An 18,829-nucleotide genomic window follows, 5' to 3' on the forward strand; every position below is an offset into this window, starting at 1 on the left:
ACATTTCCTATTCATCGTGTTCATGTTTTTGTCTGCTTGACAGGACCATACAAATTTGTGTATCTTGTATTAGAGCAGCTACAATTTGGCACTTTAAAAACAATTCTCTCAAACTGACCACAGGATGTTCAACATGGCACCTCATTTAAAAAAACTCTTTGAGGATTTGAGAATTATTATTTGAGAATGTGACATTCTGAAGCACACCATCATGCCCTCCCTTCAGAAACTGGGACAAACGGCAATTTTCCAACATGAAAAGGAGCCAAAACACACAGCTAAGGTGACAACTGCCTCGCTGAGGAAGCATAGACTCGAGTCCAGCATAGACATAGTAGTAAATGTGCAGCTTGTATAGCAGTATAGATTTACTGTCCTCTAAAGAGGAAGCATTTCCAGATCAAATGAACAAATCAAGACCAGGGTGGAGATGTTTGATCATCCTGCACAGCAGCATGTTCAGCAGAAACCAAACAGTATGCTACTACAAATACCTCTCACCTGTCAAGCATGAGGATGGTTGGTATTTATGTGTGTGTGTTTTGCAGCCACAAGACCTGTAAATCTTGTAGTCATTGAGGAAGGTGTATTGTCTTAAAAACCCTTAACAAATATAATAGTGGAGTATTTGGTCCCTGGTAAGAGAGATTGGGAACATGCTTTACCGATTACATTTCTCAAAATTTTCCATACCTGTCCCAAGCAGGAACTTGCATCATCTCTGAATCTTCTCTTATGAAGATTTGTTTATTCAGAGACATTGTAATACTCCAACAAAATGTTGTTTGTTTTTTAATAAATGAGGAGCAACACGTGGCTTTTAGTTAGGTTTGATAGGCCTATAATTTGTCCCCCTCGCCGAAACTTCCAGTAGTGTCTATTTTAGGCGTCATTGTCTTTCCTGGCACAGAGTAAGAACACTAGTCTGATTAAATATTGAGGCAAAATTTTCCCCAGATGGTTAATAAAAGATGCATCAGCCACACATGCTAAACAGCTCATCGCTCCGCACCCTGGCTAATGGATTCACATGGTCAATGGATATCTACGAATGAGGATACAATATGAAAACGTGCCCAGTTATTTCAATTTTGTGTAATGTGATCGGCCTTACTGTAATTTTGTTGATTTCCTGACCAAAGGGCTGGTCAGATATAACCTGGAGACTGCTAAAAGTCAAAACCAAGATTTTCTTCTACTTTGCTATTTGAGATCCCTGTTTCATCCAAATCAAGTCATTTAAAATAAGCAATACGTTTGTGTGTGTTGATTCAGTAACCACACCTATATTAAACAATCCCGTTCAATGTGTACGCTCACAAGTACAAAAAAGAGGTCACATTTTATTTCCCCCTCCCCCATACCCAGCTCTAGTTAAATAAATATGCTGAGTCATCTTCCAACTAGCAAAAAGCTACACTAGCAGGATTTTCACTGCCTCTTCCTTGGTTGGCAGAGGTGTTGCAGGAGGTAAACAAACATCATAAATGTATTCTGGTTAGTATCTAGATCTCAGGCAGCACTGAGGGCCAACTACAACCAGCAAAACATGAAAAAAACTCCCATCTCGCAATTTTAAATAGTATGGATGTATTTGCATCAGTACTGCAAATCTACTGGGGAAAATGCAAGACAACTAAAAAGGAATCTCGTATCGGCACATGAAGCATATTACCGTTAATAAAACTTTATTAATCCTTTTAAACTGTCACTTCCTTCCTTTTTCCCTCTTCTACTAAAAATCACTGGCTACTTATAAATGTCATTCACATGACCAATTGGTAATCACAATAGCAGAAGTGAACCACACCAGAATTCATTCTGGTATATACATTCACTTGCTCTTCTGTTCCCTGATGGTCTAGTGGTTAGGATGCGGCGCTCTCACCGCTGCGGCCCGGGTTCGATCCCCGGTCAGGGAACCAACCCCAGCCACTCTTAATGCCGGTCCCAAGCCCGGATAAATAGTAAGGGTTGCGTTAAGAAGGGCATCCAGCGTAAAAAACATGTAAATACACACAAATATATATATATATATATATATACACACACACACACACACACACACACACACACAGTGAAGAAAATAAGTATTTGAACACCCTGCTATTTAGCAAGTTCTCCCACTTAGAAATCATGGAGGGGTCTGAAATTGTCATCGTAGGTGCATGTCCACTTTGAGAGACATAATCTAAAAAAAAAAAAATCCAGAAATCATAATATATGATTTTTAAACTATTTATTTGTATGATACAGCTGCAAATAAGTATTTGAACACCTGTCTATCAGCTAGAATTCTGACCCTCAAAGACCTGTTAGTCTGCCTTTAAAATGTCCACCTCCACTACATTTATTATCCTAAATTAGATGCACCTGTTTGAGGTCGTTAGCTGCATAAAGACACCTGTCCACCCCATACAATCAGTAAGAATCCAACTACTAACATGGCCAAGACCAAAGAGCTGTCCAAAGACACTAGAGACAAAATTGTACCTCCACAAGGCTGGAAAGGGCTACGGGGAAATTGCCAAGCAGCTTGGTGAAAAAACGTCCACTGTTGGAGCAATCATTTTTGAAAATGGAAGAAGCTAAACATGACTGTCAATCTCCCTCGGACTGGGGCTCCATGCAAGATCTCACCGCGTGGGGTCTCAATGATCCTAAGGAAGGTGAGAAATCAGCCCAAAACTACACTGGAGGAGCTGGTCAATAACCTGAAAAGAGCTGGGACCACTGTTTCCAAGGTTACTGTTGGTAATACACTAAGACGTCATGGTTTGAAATCATGCATGGCACGGAAGGTTCCCCTGCTTAAACCAGCACATGCCCAGGCACGTTATAAGTTTGCCAATGACCATTTGGATGATCCAGAGGAGTCATGGGAGAAATTCATGTGGTCAGATGAGACCAAAATAGAACTTTTGGGTCATAATTCCACTAAACGTGTTTGGAGGAAGAAGAATGATGAGTACCATCCCAAGAACACCATCCCTACTGTGAAGCATGTGGGTTGGTAGCATCATGCTTTGGGGGTGTTTTTCTGCACATGGGACAGGGCGACTGCACAGTGGCTCTGTAAGAAGCATATCAAGGTTCTGGCGTGGCCTAGCCAGTCTCCAGACTTAAACCCAATAGAGAACCTTTGCATGGGGGCTCAAAATCATTGTTTCTCAGCGACAGGCCAGAAACCTGACTGATCTAGAGAAGATCTGTGTGGAGAAGTGAGCCAAAATCCCTCCTGCAGTGTGTGCAAACCTGGTGAAAAACTACAGGAAACGTTTGACCTCTGTAATTGCAAACAAAGGCTACTGTACCAAATATTAACATTGACTTTCTCAGGTGTTCAAATACTTATTTGCAGCTGTATTATACAAATAAATAGTTAAAAAAATCTACATTGTGATTTCTGGATTTTTTATTTTAGATTATGTCTCTCACAGTGGATATGAACCTACGATGACAATTTCAGACCCCTCCATTATTTCTAAGTGGGAGAACTTGCAAAATAGCAGGGTGTTCAAATACTTATTTTCCTCACTGTATATAGATAGGAATTATTTCCCTACAGAAAACACAATTACAATTTCTTTGTTTTACAGCAAATCAAAATGAATGAAAAGTCAGTTTACAATAGCACTCGCAGATTCAAGCAACACCAACCATTAGCGGTGATGGCGAAAAGAAATAATTCAAAGGAACATCGAAAGTTTCAAACTGACTCCACAGAAACATGCTTTTATTGTAAGCTCGAGTGCTCAGCTCTGTCTGGTTTTCAGAGAACGCATTTTCTATTTAAAAAAAATCTAACTTTAAGAGAGATTTCAAAATCTGAAAGATGAGAGTTGAACGCTTGCATGAAATTGAACCTGACCACTTATGAACCAGAATACAAAGCTATTAGCAACACAATGCAAAGCCAGAAGTCGCACTAATTGTGAGTTTTCCGAATATAGGTAAATGTGCTTTTTCCTTGAAGGATGTGTAATGAAGTTTTATTTTAAGCTGTTTTTTGATCTTCACACGCACTAGACTTGTGTTGCTGCGTATTTTATTTATTCATTTTAAATTGTTTTGGGGCCTGAAATAAAATTGTTTTTGAAATGTTATTTTCTTAATAATAGTGAAATATTATTTTCCCAATTGTTATTTAAAACATCTGTTAGCCAACAGTGCTTTATTCTTTACTCATGCACTTACTCAACGTGTGTTGCAGCATACTTTATTTTGAGTTATTTGACCAGAGTTAAATTCTTATTTAAATGTTATTATAATATGAAAATCTGTTTATTTGAATATGTGCTTTGATCTCCATTCATGCACTTGCTCTTTTAAAAATATGCATTCGACAAAAAAATAATCAAAAATGTCTCTTTGGTGAAAAAAGGTTCCCCGGATCCAGGCTGTATATCGGCAACTTTTAGTCAGGAGTAGGGAAATCCACATGATGAGGTGGTGCCTCAATGCGATACAATTTTAACGATGCAAAACTAAGCATTACCTGAAGGTGTCCGAGATTTTCATTTTCAATATTTAACATTATAAAAAAAAATATATGATCATTGAAATGTAGTAATGAAGCAATAGTGTTGCGTCATTTGATTCTCTACAACCAACATGGGGCACATACCTGCAGCTATACATTTCCTGTTGAATCGGTCCGAAAAAGCTACCTGAATGCACGAGAGGAAGTGTGTATGTTTCTGTTTCCACCTAGTTTTCTCGAGAGCATGTTTAATAGTGAATATTTTTATCATAACCCTCGTTACCAATCCTGAGATGTACAAAATATTTATAGATATTTTTAAAAGGACTAAGTCAAAACCTTTTCATTTAATGATAGTCATTTTCAATAAACAAATGGTGCATACGCATGTATGAGACAACACACTGTATTGTTAAACCCCGAGACTTGTTGTTTGCAGCAAATCAAATCTGGTGACAACACCATTATCAATGCAACAAGACAAGACCTCCAGGCCTCAACCAATTAGGTTGACCTCCAGCATTATAAATATGCATTTCCATGAATCCATTTCTGCATAATTAAAGACAAATGAATAGTCAATGGAAAGGATCAGATGGTTTAATATAGAATTCAATTTACATTTATACTGAAAAGCATCAAAGTATGGAACAAAAATTAAGCACAAACTGACATAGTGCTTAAACCACAGTAAAGTCATCAAATCAGCAGCTTTGGGAGCAGTGCAGGCTGTCTTTTAAATGATGTAATGATAGTCATTGCTTTTACACAAACAACTCCTTCACAACCAATTAACAGAAACAGTTATGAATAACTGGATTAAAAAAAAAAAAAAACCCAGTAGTAGCTTTTCTGTGGGAGTGAAACAAGTGTGCTCGCTTTTGCTCCCCAAATGCAAGAATAAACCTTGGGCATCCATGAATCGGTCACCGGTCCAATGGATGTGCTTACTGATTTCCATAGGTACTAACCACTGCATACCAGAAACACCCCATTGATCCGGTTGCCCATTTTCCTGCTTCTGACACATTGACTTTAAGAACAAAATGCCTGCTTGCTGTCTAATATATCCCACCCCTTCACAGGTGCCACCATAATGCAACGGTCACGCTACACTTTTGTCTCCCTTTCAACAAGTGTGAATGGTGGAGAAACAAACCGAAAAGCACTCTCAGCACGATGAATTTTTGCAGGTCAATGCACCCCGAAGTTCACGTTTCTTTATTCATCCTTTTTTCATCCATTTTCTCCCGTTTATCCGTAATTCGGGTCGCGGGGGCAGCAGTCTAAGCAGGCCCCCGCCTTCGACTGCTGCCCAATCCTCACAGCACCGTCCCTTACGGTCCCTCCCGCAGGTGGTGAGCCCACGGGAAGGCGGCCCCACGTCACTCCGACGTCACGGACCTTGATATTTCCCTCGTAAGGGACCCCCAGAGCATAGAGGGTTAAGGGCCTTGCTCAAGGGCCCAAGAGTGGCAGCTTGGCGATACCGGGGCTTGAACCCCAGACCTTCCGATCGGCAACCCAGCGCCTTAACCGCTGGAGCCGCCACTCCCCCAATTGAGATCACGTGAAGTGATCGATACGTCATGCCATGACCACTTTAGAAAAGTTGAAGAAAGCACTGATTGGCCCCACTTTATACATGACAGTTTAATAATATATATTTATAATATAAAAATCCACATTTTAAAAAGCTCTGGTTTGCACTGTCATTGACATAAATTATATATTTTTAAATGGTCAAATACGATCGCTGCTCATTTTCACTGAAAGTATCCGTAGAAATGTTCCACTGCTGACAGTATAGTGCAGAGGTGCCCAAATGTTTTTCTAAGGAAGGGCCAAAAATTCAACCGGATTGAGTAAATGTTGCATGGAAGTAAATGTTTTCAACATCAGACTTTGAGAAAACTGATGAATGTTTTGTTTCATAATGACATCCATTTCTGTGTTCTTTCAGAACAGTATGTGACTTCGCAAACTACAGCTGCAGTAAATAAAAAATCATCTTACCAAGCATTTAAAAAATGTCTGTGTGCCACTGCCTCTATCTCTACATAATTAGCTGTTGGTTGAGTATCAAAAATCATGCCAGACCTGCACCTTGAAGTGCACATTTATAGTAAATTTTAAAATAAAGCCCAATTTGCTGACATTATATACATTTAATTTTATTGTACAGATTTTTCTGCAGCTTAAAAATCTCTTTTTCAATAAAGACCTCAATGGCATTTTCTTTTTCCTTTATTTCCTCTTCTCATATATTGCATGAAGTGCCAAATAAAATGTCACCAATAGCCTAGCGTGACTGTGGCTTAACAGAACAATAAATGTTATTCTTTTCACCTGTCAGTGGTTTTACCGTTATGGCTCAAGGTATCTTCAGACTGGTCCCTCCAGTTCAATCCACATAAATGTTTAAAAAAAATTAGACATAAAAAGTTTACAGATCACATGTCACCAACTTTAACCTGCCTGCTCAAGAACTATAAGGATGGATTTGGACTGCAATTAATACAAACAGTCTGAGACAATGGCTTCGGACTGCAATCTGCATGAACAGTTCACTAAAGAGCACACCTCAATAATGACATTATAATGAATAGACATTCGGTGTCACCCAGATAAGGATAAGTTCCCTTTAGAGTCTGGTTCCTCACAAGGTTTTTTCCTCATACCATCATAGGAAGTTTATCCCTGCCACAAGATTTGCTTATTAGGGATAACAATGATAGGTACTAATGTAAAAATGTCTGGGAGAACGTCCATTGTTAAAAGTGCTATACATATAAAACTGATTTGAATTGAAATTGAACATTCACTGTAAATCTGTCTCTCCCATTCATAACATCAATGTGTAAAACTGGTAAAAAAAAAAAAAAAAGCTGGTAATGGAAACATCATCTTTTACTTTTTACCCTTAATGACGTTTACCGCATGGACAACAGTTTATGTTCGTAATATGTGCACGGTCAGAACACAAAGTGTGGGGTAAACCTTAAGCAACGTTTGCGAGAAAAAAACTATTAAGTGATTAATTTGATATCTTATAGTTCTACAGGTTAAACTGATTTCTTTCTGAAATTTTTGTTTTTTTAGGAAATGTTATCCAATGCTTTAAAAAAAAAAAGCCCTTCGCACTGGATACAGTTATGAAACAATTAATTGTTTAATCAAAGCTCAGCAATGTTGAATGCACACATTTCCAATTTGATTGCATTCATAGACCTTTAAATTGAATACTTCTGGGACTCCGAAAGTAGTAGTGAGGTGTAGCTACAGAGAAAACAGAACATAGCGTATGATGACGATCATAGATCAGGACTATTCGAAAAACCTACATGATGGCCAAAACCGCTCCACAAAAATAGTTGTGAGGTGTAGCTCAAGAGGAAACAGAAGATAGCAGTTGCCAGATCATATTGTTAACAGACCTTTAAAAATGCTGTGGATATAATTTGAATTCAATCAGTTCTTACTTCTGCATATAGTTTGTTATATACATGTTTACTGGATCCAGACCACCACTTCTACACTAAAGTAGGTACAACTGACGGTAGTTAATTGATATTTGACATTACTGGTGACTGAAAATGATCCCATTCAGTGCACCCAAATCAGGATTGTTAGTACTTGCAAATTATGATCATAAAGCATGGCTATTTGAAGAATTAATATCATAGGCAAAATAATTGGAGTGTAGCTCCAGAAGAAACAGAACATAGCAGTTGCCAGATCATATTGTTAAGACCTTTAAAAAAAAGCCCTGCATTTAATATAAACCAAATCTGTTCTTACTGATGCATGCAATTTGTTATATATTGGTTTATTGCATGCAGACCATCACTTATATAAAATTAACCTGTCACCCCACTCTCTAATGACATTCACCACATGTACAACCAATGGCTTGTAATGTGTGTGCACGGTCAAAACAGTATGTGGCGTAAACCCTGGAGATCGTTAGCGAGGAAAACAGATGGCCTTTCACTCACTCTCACACACACACACGGAGATTGAGCACATTTAAACCTGATTGTCCCAGAATTACAGATAAATGTAATTTTTCCCAACTACAATCAAACTTTTACACAACGCTTAAAATACATTCTGAGCAGCGCGTTATCACGACTCGCTCGCGCAACAAGGATGCTCGTGCACAGATGTGTCTATATATATATATATATATATATATATATATATATGTAAAAAAAAAAAAAAAAAAAAACCCTTTTATTCCCCGATGCATTTCAAGGACAAAATATGTTCAAATTAATATTCTTGTACATTTTCCAAACAAACGACAGAAATTTAAAAACACCCCAAAACGAATGTTTAGGTAGGAAAAGCACCATCGCGTGCAGCTATTGTACTGCCGTAGCTGGGAACACGCTTAGCTCTCTGGGAGCGCGCGCACACGCACGCACGAGGCTGCACAAAGCCATTCCCTTTTATTTGTCTAAAATAAAAATCGTCCGAGCAAATAACCCGAGTGTGTGTTCAATCTCGAAGAAAAAAAAACTTTCTTTTGCGTTTAGGGAAGATCGTTTGCACGAACGACACTTTTGATTCCCAGGTTGTCCCGCCAATGCATCCTGTATTAAACCCGGACACGCACACGGTGCAAACCGCAAGCCAACTTTCCAGCGAGCTGCTAGCTAACGTCGGTCTCCTTTACCTTGCGGCTCGCCTTCGAGCGGTTTGGACAGCGGATACAGCGGGAAGGGAAGTTCCGGCTCTGCTGCTGCTCCCCAGCATGCGAAAAGTTTTACTACGGAAACGTATAGCGCTCGTGTTCTCCCGGTGTGTGTTTTTTTTTTTTTTTTTTTTTTAAGCAGGACCTCAGCCTGGTTCTATCTTCTGCTTCTTCTGCTCCTGCTCCTCCTGCTTCTTCACCGAGGACTGCAGCGTGACGTCATCACCACCAGAACAAGACCGTCGCGTGCGGTGTTCAAGCGTCAAACCACCACCACATCATCATCATCCTCCTTCACATCATCATTAAATGCAACAAAAAGCAAAACTTCTTTAATCCTGTTATATTAAACGTTTTGTTATCTACTGCACGTGCCTGCCTGTGTGAATGCATTTTTTTACACAAACATTCTTAAAGCTTATGCATAATCTAAAGTATTTACATTTTTTGTAAAACATTCATTTTCAAAGCTTATAATAATAAATACCCTTTTAAAACTTGAGCATGGTTCTTTTGCATGGATCCTTTCATCAATGTGTGTAATAGGGTGAGTGTTGCAGGACGAATAATTTAAAGTTTTTTTCAATTTGTGCAACAAATAAAAAAATAAGTTTGGAAGTTTTGTGGACAGATGAGTTCAATTTTGCCATTTTTGCTTATAATAGAAGAACTTATATAAGATGGAGAACAGGAGAGATGTTAGTAGACGGCCCTACACCCACAGTCAGACATGGAGGTGGAAGTGCAATGTTTTTAGCAGAGAAAAATTGATACATATTCAAGGTGAATGAAATACTAAACCAACATGGCTCCAATTTTGTACTTCAACACCATGCAATTCCATCTGGACTGCTGTTAATTGGAACAAAATTCCCCATACATCAAGACAATGACCCCTCACATTCGTCCTAGCTCTGTAAGTGTTATTTAGAAAGCAGACAGTCAGCTTAGGTGTGACCTATCATGGAATAAAAATATCTGACTAGTAAGGAACACCTTCGGCAAAAGCAAGAGCCATAGCAAAGTATTTCAGATTAATCTTTGGAGAAACTTACTGTCTAGATGGCAAAAGTGTGTAAAGCTGTTATTTATGCTAAGGGAGGATTTTTTATACAGTTTATATGAAGTTGAACATGTGTACATTTACAATTTGGTTTGGTCAAAGTAAACATTTATCCCATTACTTCATTAGTAAGTTGCATATCAATAAAAGTAACTTTCAATGTGTCTTTCAAAAATATTAAAAGACTAGGTGTTTCCAAATTTTTGACTGACAGACAGACAGACAGACAGACAGACAGACAGACAGACAGACAGACAGACAGACAGACAGACAGATAGATAGATAGATAGATAGATAGATAGATAGATAGATAGATAGATAGATAGATAGATAGATAGATAGATAGCAAACACTACAATGTGCTTAAAAGAGGGGAGAATTCAGGACCAGGATTGGGAACCTGTGGTATGATATGTAGTTTAAATATGTGTACTCTCATTCTAAACACAGGGAAATGCGTGTAAGGGTGTTACGATGTCAGGATTGGGATACGTGCTTAGATTAAAAGGGGTAGAAATAAATCAAGGCAACAGTTTTAAATAGATTATCAATGATTATAATTTATTTACAGACTAGTAAATTGGTTTGCCCATCATCCTGACACTTCAAATGGGCCTGTTTTATGATCACCATTCACAGGTTAACAGTACTTTAGATTCATGTTGGTGAAGTACTGATTAGATGCATTATATGGTATCATAGCAGAGTCAGCAGTATTGTCAAATATTTGATCAAAATTAAATTGTACCTACATTAGTGTAAACGTGAGAGTCTGCATCCAATAAACAAATAAATAACAAATTACATGCATCAAGTAAGAACAGATTTAGTTCATATTACATGCAGCACTTTTTTGAAGGTCTGTTGATAATATGATCTGGCAACTGCTATGTTCTCTTTCCCCTGTAACTGCACAACTATTTTTGGAGTACCAGGAATATTCAGTCAGTGATAAGTTATATAAATGCCTTCGAATTCAGATCGGGGATTTTTTCATGAATTTATAAAGTGTGAAAGTTTTTTTTAAGCATCAGATAATATTTCTTAAACGGATGTGAAGAAGAAATCCTTCCAGCCTGTTAACTGACAATTATGACAAGCCATATTTTTCACTTAGCATCAGTGGTATCAAGTGAATCACAGAGAATTAAAGATTCAATTACACCGTCAGATGTGCTAATAATGCTTTTGTAATATGAAAATGCACAATAATAGATATGAATATGTATAATCCATGAACTGTGAAGGAGAAATCATAACATAACAACCTGCTGTTGCTGCAATATTATTTACATGGTTATGGTCTGATTATGTTTTGCTCGACAGCTAGCTGTCATCCGCACAGCCAATAGTAAAAGGGAACATGATGGACAGAATATATTACCAGAATACTCAATTTGCTGTGTACACCTACTTTTATAAACACTGCCAAACTTCTGATCAAGTAACCTCAGTTCTTCTTACTTAAAGGTTGTAAGGACTGCAAGAGAGACACTGTTGGGCATGTAATCCTCAAAAAAAATCGAGCTTTCACTTACTTTCAGGAGCTGTTTAATCCTGTATATACCAGCAAAGCAGGAATACATAATATCCAAAAATAATGTGGGCTTCATTAATAATTGGAGCATTTTTGAGGGCAAGGCTGGCCTGTTAGGGCGGGATGGTGTCCATCCCACTCGGGAAGGTGCTGCTCTCATTTCTTGTAGTATAGGTCATAGTCTCAGAACAGCACTAGTTAACAAGTGACTGTCTAGAGCCAAGGCCAGGGAGCAGACAGACAGGCTAAACCGACCGTCTGCTAGCTGCACAGAGTCGTTACTCAGGATCCACCAAATTAAGACTGTGTCTGTCCCCCGAGCGAAACCAACATATAGGAATTCTCAGAAAGTCTGTTTTAGTAACCTGATTAACATAAAATTAAATAGGACTAAACGCACAGCCAGCACCTCTGATCTAAAGATAGGATTGCTGAATATTAGATCTCTCACGTCTAAAGCGCTTAATGTAAACGAAATTATTACCGACCAGGAGTTTAAAATAATGTGTTTGACAGAAACATGGATTAAACCAAATGAATATTTAGCATTAAATGAAGCGAGTCCTCCTGGGTATAGTTACATACACCAACCCCGTCTAAATGGCAGAGGAGGCGGAGTCGCAGCTATTTATAATAATAATCTAAGCGTCACACAAAAGACTAAACACAAATGTAAAACATTTGAAGTTCTTTACACCAGCATAAAATATTCAGTGTCTGAAAGCAGGTCCAGTCAGACAATTCCACTCATTATTATTTATAGACCCCCAGGGCCCTACTCTGATTTTCTCATAGAATTTGCAGATTTCATCACAAATTTAGTTACTTCTCTAGACAAAGCTTTAATTGTTGGTGATTTTAACATTCATTTTGATCATCAGGAAGACTCCTTAAGAGCAGCTGTTGTGTCCATTCTAGATTCAGTTGGAATTAATCAGAATGTTATAGGACCCACTCATAGTGGTGGACACACTCTCGATTTGTTGTTAACATTTGGATTAAAAATAAAAAACGTAGTCATAATTCCACAGTCTGAAGCTATTTCAGACCATTATCTCATCTCTTTTAAAATTTGCCTCAGTCATTGCATTACTACTTCACCACGTTATCGTGTTAAGCGTACTTTCACGTCAGCTACAACAGCGCGTTTTATTAACAATCTTCCAGAAATTACGATATTAGATAGATCTCCGTCAGACCCTGCAGAGCTCGACTGGGCCACTGAACACCTAGAATCAACATTACGTTATACCCTAGATGATGTAGCTCCCCTTAAGACCAAAATGATCAGGGAGAAAAAATTAGCACAGTGGTATAATGATCATACACGCACCTTAAAACAGACCACTCGAAAATTAGAACGTAAATGGCGTCAAACAAAATTAACAGTATTTCAAATAGCATGGAAGGGGAGCCTCCTAATTTATAGAAAATCTCTTAGTGCTGCTAGATCAGCATATTTCTCCACCCTCATAGAAAATAACAAGCATAATCCTAGATTTTTATTCAGCACGGTAGCAAAATTAACAGGGAATAAAAGCACTGCACTCACATGCACACCATCATTAGGTACTAATGATTTCATGAACTTTTTTAATAATAAAATTGAAAACATCAGGCAAAAAATCCAGACGGTTAATATAAAGCCAAATTATTTTACAAGTAACCCTGTAGACAGCAGTGTAATTATAACAGACAATCAATTACAAAGTTTTACTCCTATTCACGAGAATGACTTAATTTCATTAATTTCCTCATCAAAATCATCAACCTGCATTCTCGATCCCTTGCCTACAAGTTTCTTTAAACAGATCATTCCAGAGGTAATTGAACCTGTTTTAAAAATAATAAACTCTTCCATTAGCACTGGTTTTGTACCAAAATCCTTCAAACTGGCAGTTATCCACCCCCTAATTAAGAAACCTGACCTTGACCCATGTCAGCTGTCCAACTACAGACCAATATCAAATCTCCCCTTCATAGCCAAAATTTTGGAAAAGGTTGTAGCACAGCAGTTATGCTCACACCTACTTATGAATAATATTTTCGAAATGTATCAGTCAGGATTTCGGCCTCATCATAGCACAGAGACGGCGCTAGTTAAGGTGGTAAATGACCTGTTATTGGCCTCTGATCAGGGTTTTGTCTCCTTACTTGTTTTGCTCGACCTTAGTGCAGCTTTTGACACCATTGATCACACTATACTACTTGCTAGACTTGAGAACGTTGTTGGAATAAAGGGAACGGCTCTCTCTTGGCTCAGGTCTTATTTGACTGATCGCTATCAGTTTGTTGATGTTAATGGTGAGTTCTCCACACTCTCTGAGGTAAAGTTTGGTGTTCCTCAAGGATCTGTCTTAGGCCCTCTGCTTTTCTCTTTATATATGCTGCCTCTTGGAGAAATTATTCATAAACATGGTATTAGATTCCATTGCTATGCTGATGATACACAGCTATATATTTCAGCAAAGCCAGATGAGAGAGAGATCAGCTTAACAATGTTAAAAAATGTGTAAAGGACATTAGACAGTGGATGCTCGATAACTTTCTTCTGCTAAACTCAGATAAGACGGAAGTACTTTTACTAGGACCACATGCAGCTAGAAGCAAACTTTCCGATTACCTAACATCTCTGGATGGTGTTTCTGTTTCAGCGTGTACGGCTGTCAAAGACCTTGGTGTGATTATTGACTCGAGTCTTTCCTTTGAGGCTCACGTGAATAATATTACCAGGATCGCCTTCTTTCACCTTAGAAATATTGCTAAAATTAGAAATATGATGTCGTTACAGGATGCAGAAAAACTAGTTCATGCTTTTGTTACTTCTAGATTAGACTACTGTAACGCTTTACTGTCTGGGTGTGCGAGTAGGTGCATAAATAAGCTTCAGTTAGTTCAGAATGCAGCAGCAAGAGTCCTCACTAGATCTAGGAAATATGACCACATCACCCCTGTATTAATCAGTCTACACTGGCTCCCAATCAAATCTCGCATTGATTATAAAATTTTACTACTGACATATAAAGCACTTAATGGTCTCGCACCACCGTATCTGAGTGAACTTCTGTACCAGTATGATCCTCCACGCCTACTTAGATCAAAAGGTGCAGGCTATCTGTTGGTTCCTCCAATAATGAAGATTACAGCAGGGGGCAGATCTTTCTCTTATAAAGCCCCGCAGTTATGGAACAGCCTTCCTATCAGTGTTCGGGACTCAGACACAGTCTCAGTGTTCAAGTCGAGGTTGAAAACATATTTATTCAGTCAAGCCTTTAATCAGTAGATTTTTTCTCAGGTAAAGGCTCAGATCTGGAGGGAACATTGATATAGAGTGTTTGGTGAACTGGGATATTTGTACGCTGTCGTCCCCTCACATTCACGTGTTCACTCAGGTTTGTTGATGGTGGTGTGGTGGGCCGTCTCTTATCCCAGAGATCCCTCATGTCTGTGTTGCCTTCTGGTTTTCCCTTTTAGTTATGCTGCTATAGCGAGTCTTGCCGGAGTCCAAACTGCACAGTGACTTTAACTCTCATGCAACAATAGGTACACTTAATAATCCATATCCTTCTCTTCCTGTCACCCTCTTCTCTTTCTCTCTCTCTCTCTCTCTCTCTCTCTCTCTCTCTCTCTCTCTCTCTCTCGGTCGAGTTAAACATGCTCCTGAGGCTCCAGTGACCACTGTTCCTGCCCCTCTCCCCCCCGTGGATCTTCCCACTTCATCCAGGCCTGCCTGGATTGGATGTCAACAGTCTCCTACACTGATGTCAACAGTCTCCTACACTGACTCAGAAATACACTTCGCTTTTGATCATCATCACTGCACCCCGCAACATTGTATACCCGCCACAAATGGACATTCGGTGTAACCCAGATGAGGATGGGTTCCCTCTTGAGTCTGGTTCCTCTCAAGGTTTCTTCCTTATGCCATCTCGGGGAGTTTTTCCTTGCCACAGTCGCCAGTCGCCACCGGCTTGCTCATCAGGGACAAACTTACTCATAAAGAACATATTCATTTTTAATCACCGCATTATCTGTGTAAAGCTGCTTTGAGACAATGTTCATTGTTAAAAGCGCTATACAAATAAAAATGAATTGAATTGAATTGAATTGAATTGAATACATCCAGAGGGGATTAGTCCATTACAGGGCACTTCGCACACAGCAATTTATCTATCAATATATATACACCTTATTATTACTCCACACCAGAGTTTTTACAGTTTAAATATATTTCTAGTTTTTTATTGGTATTTTGTTTTGTATTTTGATTTTTGATTTCATTTTGTTTCTGCTAGTTTTGTTTTGACAGTGCATAAATAATTTTTATTTCATTTTTTATCTTTCAAAAATGATTGCTAATATTTAATATATGGTAAAGGGCTTTATTTCTGTATATGTGTATATATTAGGTAAACTAGATAAATTATTATATACCAATATGATATATCTAAAAAGCTATACAAACTGTTTTGATATTTATCACAGTATATATTATTTAAGAAGCTTCTTTCGACCAGTTAGTTATTTATTACTATTAGTGTGTGCATACATACATACATACACTGGCGATCAAAATTAGAGAACAATTTATAAACAATTGAACAATTCTGAAATAATGTCATCTTCACTGTTTAACAGTTGAAGGAGTTTTTGTCCTGTCTATACCATGCTACCAGAACACCTTTTCCACAAAATAACTAAGGCATTTAAAAAAAAAAAAAAACATTATTTTGCAGAAAACACACTGATCAAAATTAGAGAACAACAATGACTGTAGCATGGAAAAAGATTACAACAAAATTTTCTGAAGGTTACAACAGTCAGCAATTAGTAGGAAATGTACAGGCCTCTGCTCTGAATGACTTCAGCACATCTGCAGCCACAGGACAGCACTCGTCTCTCACACTGCTCTGGTTTGATTTTGGTCCACTCTTCTTCCGGTCTCCTCCACAGTTCGGTTACTGTAGTGGGTTTCTTGGCCATAACTTTGTCGCCAAGGATTTTCCAGAGGTTTTATATTGGGTTGAGATCAGGACTCTGGGCAGGCCATGTCATTATTTCAATGTTTTCAGTTTCAAGGAACTGCTTTACCCGTTTTGCTGTGTGACATGGAGCGTTGTCCTGCATGAACACTGCGGGCTGATTGGGTGATGAATGCATGGAAGGAACAATATGTTGTTGAAGAAGGTTCTGATAAACATTTACATTCACTCTGCCATGTAGCTGTATAAGAGGCCCAACTCCTGCTGCAGAAATGCTTTATGCCCCAAACCATGACACTTCCTCCTCCACTTTTCACTGACTTCTTTACACACTTTGGGTTCAGTCTTTCTCCAGTTTGTTGCCGAACATAATGTTTCCCATCAGACCCAAATAAATTAACCTTGCTTTCATCACTGAAGTGAACTTTGGACCAGTTCTCCTCTGTCCACACAACATGCTCCTCAGCAAAGCTTAGTCTAGCCTTTTGATTCTTTCTGCTAATGAGAGGTTTGGTCACTGCAGAGTGGGCTTTCAGTCCAAATGCTCTTAAACGTCGAGACACTGTATGACGAGACAGATCCTTACCCTGTTCAGCGCTGAACTGGTGAGCAATTCCAGCTGCAGTGTGGAAATGATTGCCCATTGAGATCCTCTGCAGTATCCTGTCCTCTCTTGTATTTGTCTTCCGTAGACAACCAGCCTTCTTGGCAGACTTGAATGAGTTTGTGATGTTGTAAAGATACAATATTCTTGAAATCACAGATTTGGAACGACCAACTTGTCTTGCTATGGCTGATAGGGTCATCCCTTTGGCCTTCATCTGGACAACCTGCTGCTGGAGGCTTTCAGTCACTTTAGAACGGCCCACCATCTTGCAGAGTCAGTAAAACTGGAAGTTAGGCTGCCAGTTAAATAGGGGTTGACAGATAATCAAGGAAATTAGCACCAGGTACCAGATTAACACCAATAACTGGGAGGTATCTGAAAGTGTTCTTTAATTTTGATCTGTGTGTTTTCTGCAAAATATGTTTGTTTTTTTAAATGCCTTAGTTAATTTGTGGAAAAGGTGTTCTGGTAGCATGGTATAGACAGGACAAAAACTCCTTCAACTGTTGAGCAGTGAAGATGACATTATTTCAGAAATGTTCAATTGTTTATAAATTTTTCTCTAATTTTGATCGCCAGTGTATGTAGCTACATAGGTTATGAGTCTCTATCTGGTTGAAAGACCACTTGCACTTTAAAGCACTACGTTGCTTCTGATAACCACACACTCACTTTGTTTTATCACAAACAGAATTGACAAAAACTAACTAAATCCCAAATTGGGCTCTGTCCTTTCCTGCCTATTAATTAGGTCATTACAGTAAACAAGATCTTCACTCCACCTGTAGAATTGATATGTCTCGTTTCGAGAGGCGTGCATACTTATATAAAAAATTTGACTACATTCTTCTTCTTTCAGCTGCTCCCATTAAGGGTCGCCACAGCGAATCATCCGTCTCCATACCCCACTGTCCTCCACATCTGCCTCTTTCAACCCAACTACCTGCATGTCTTCCCTCACCACACCCATAGACATCTTCCCCCTCTTCTTCAGTAGCCCAATTTTCACTGGTACCCTGCTGGCTAACAATACCTGTGGCGGTTGTTGGTAACTCCAGTATGAATTTTCAGTTCGTGATCCGCATATTTGATTTGGCACATGTATTACACTGGTTGCCCTTCCTAACACAACCATCCCCATTTATTTGGACTTGGCACTGAGAGTGCACTGGCTTGTGCAACCCTAATGGCTGGGTTTTTACATTGTATGTCTTTAAATAAATCGATAACATCACTTAAAACAGATGACTTATTTTGCCTTCACTCAAGATACCCAACTAAATAATAAGTAAATAAACATGACCCAAATTCAAAAGTACCAAATTATATATGAAGGACAAGGTAACTGCTATTAAATACATATAAAATAACAGAAAACCATCAGCAATTAGCACTTGGTGGGATGTCCTACGATCGCTAAACTGCCCTACGGCGCATGCGTGATAATATCGGAAAAAG

The 18,829-nt window shown here is 38.6% G+C and overlaps 1 protein-coding gene across 1 annotated transcript in view; it reads right to left on the bottom strand.

Moving 5' to 3' along the window:
* The window catches only part of nck2b (NCK adaptor protein 2b), a 47,144-nt gene extending 37,575 nt beyond the window's left edge, over positions 1–9,569 (bottom strand). Inside the window, exon 1 of the mRNA XM_083533965.1 lies at positions 9,165–9,569. The gene's annotated coding sequence lies outside the window, so the exon portion shown is untranslated. The remainder of the gene's footprint in view (positions 1–9,164) is intronic.
* Between the last annotated feature and the right edge of the window lie 9,260 nt (positions 9,570–18,829).

Source organism: Silurus aristotelis (assembly GCF_946808225.1).
Source record: "Silurus aristotelis genome assembly, chromosome: 2".
NCBI classification, from domain to species: Eukaryota; Metazoa; Chordata; class Actinopteri; order Siluriformes; family Siluridae; genus Silurus; species Silurus aristotelis.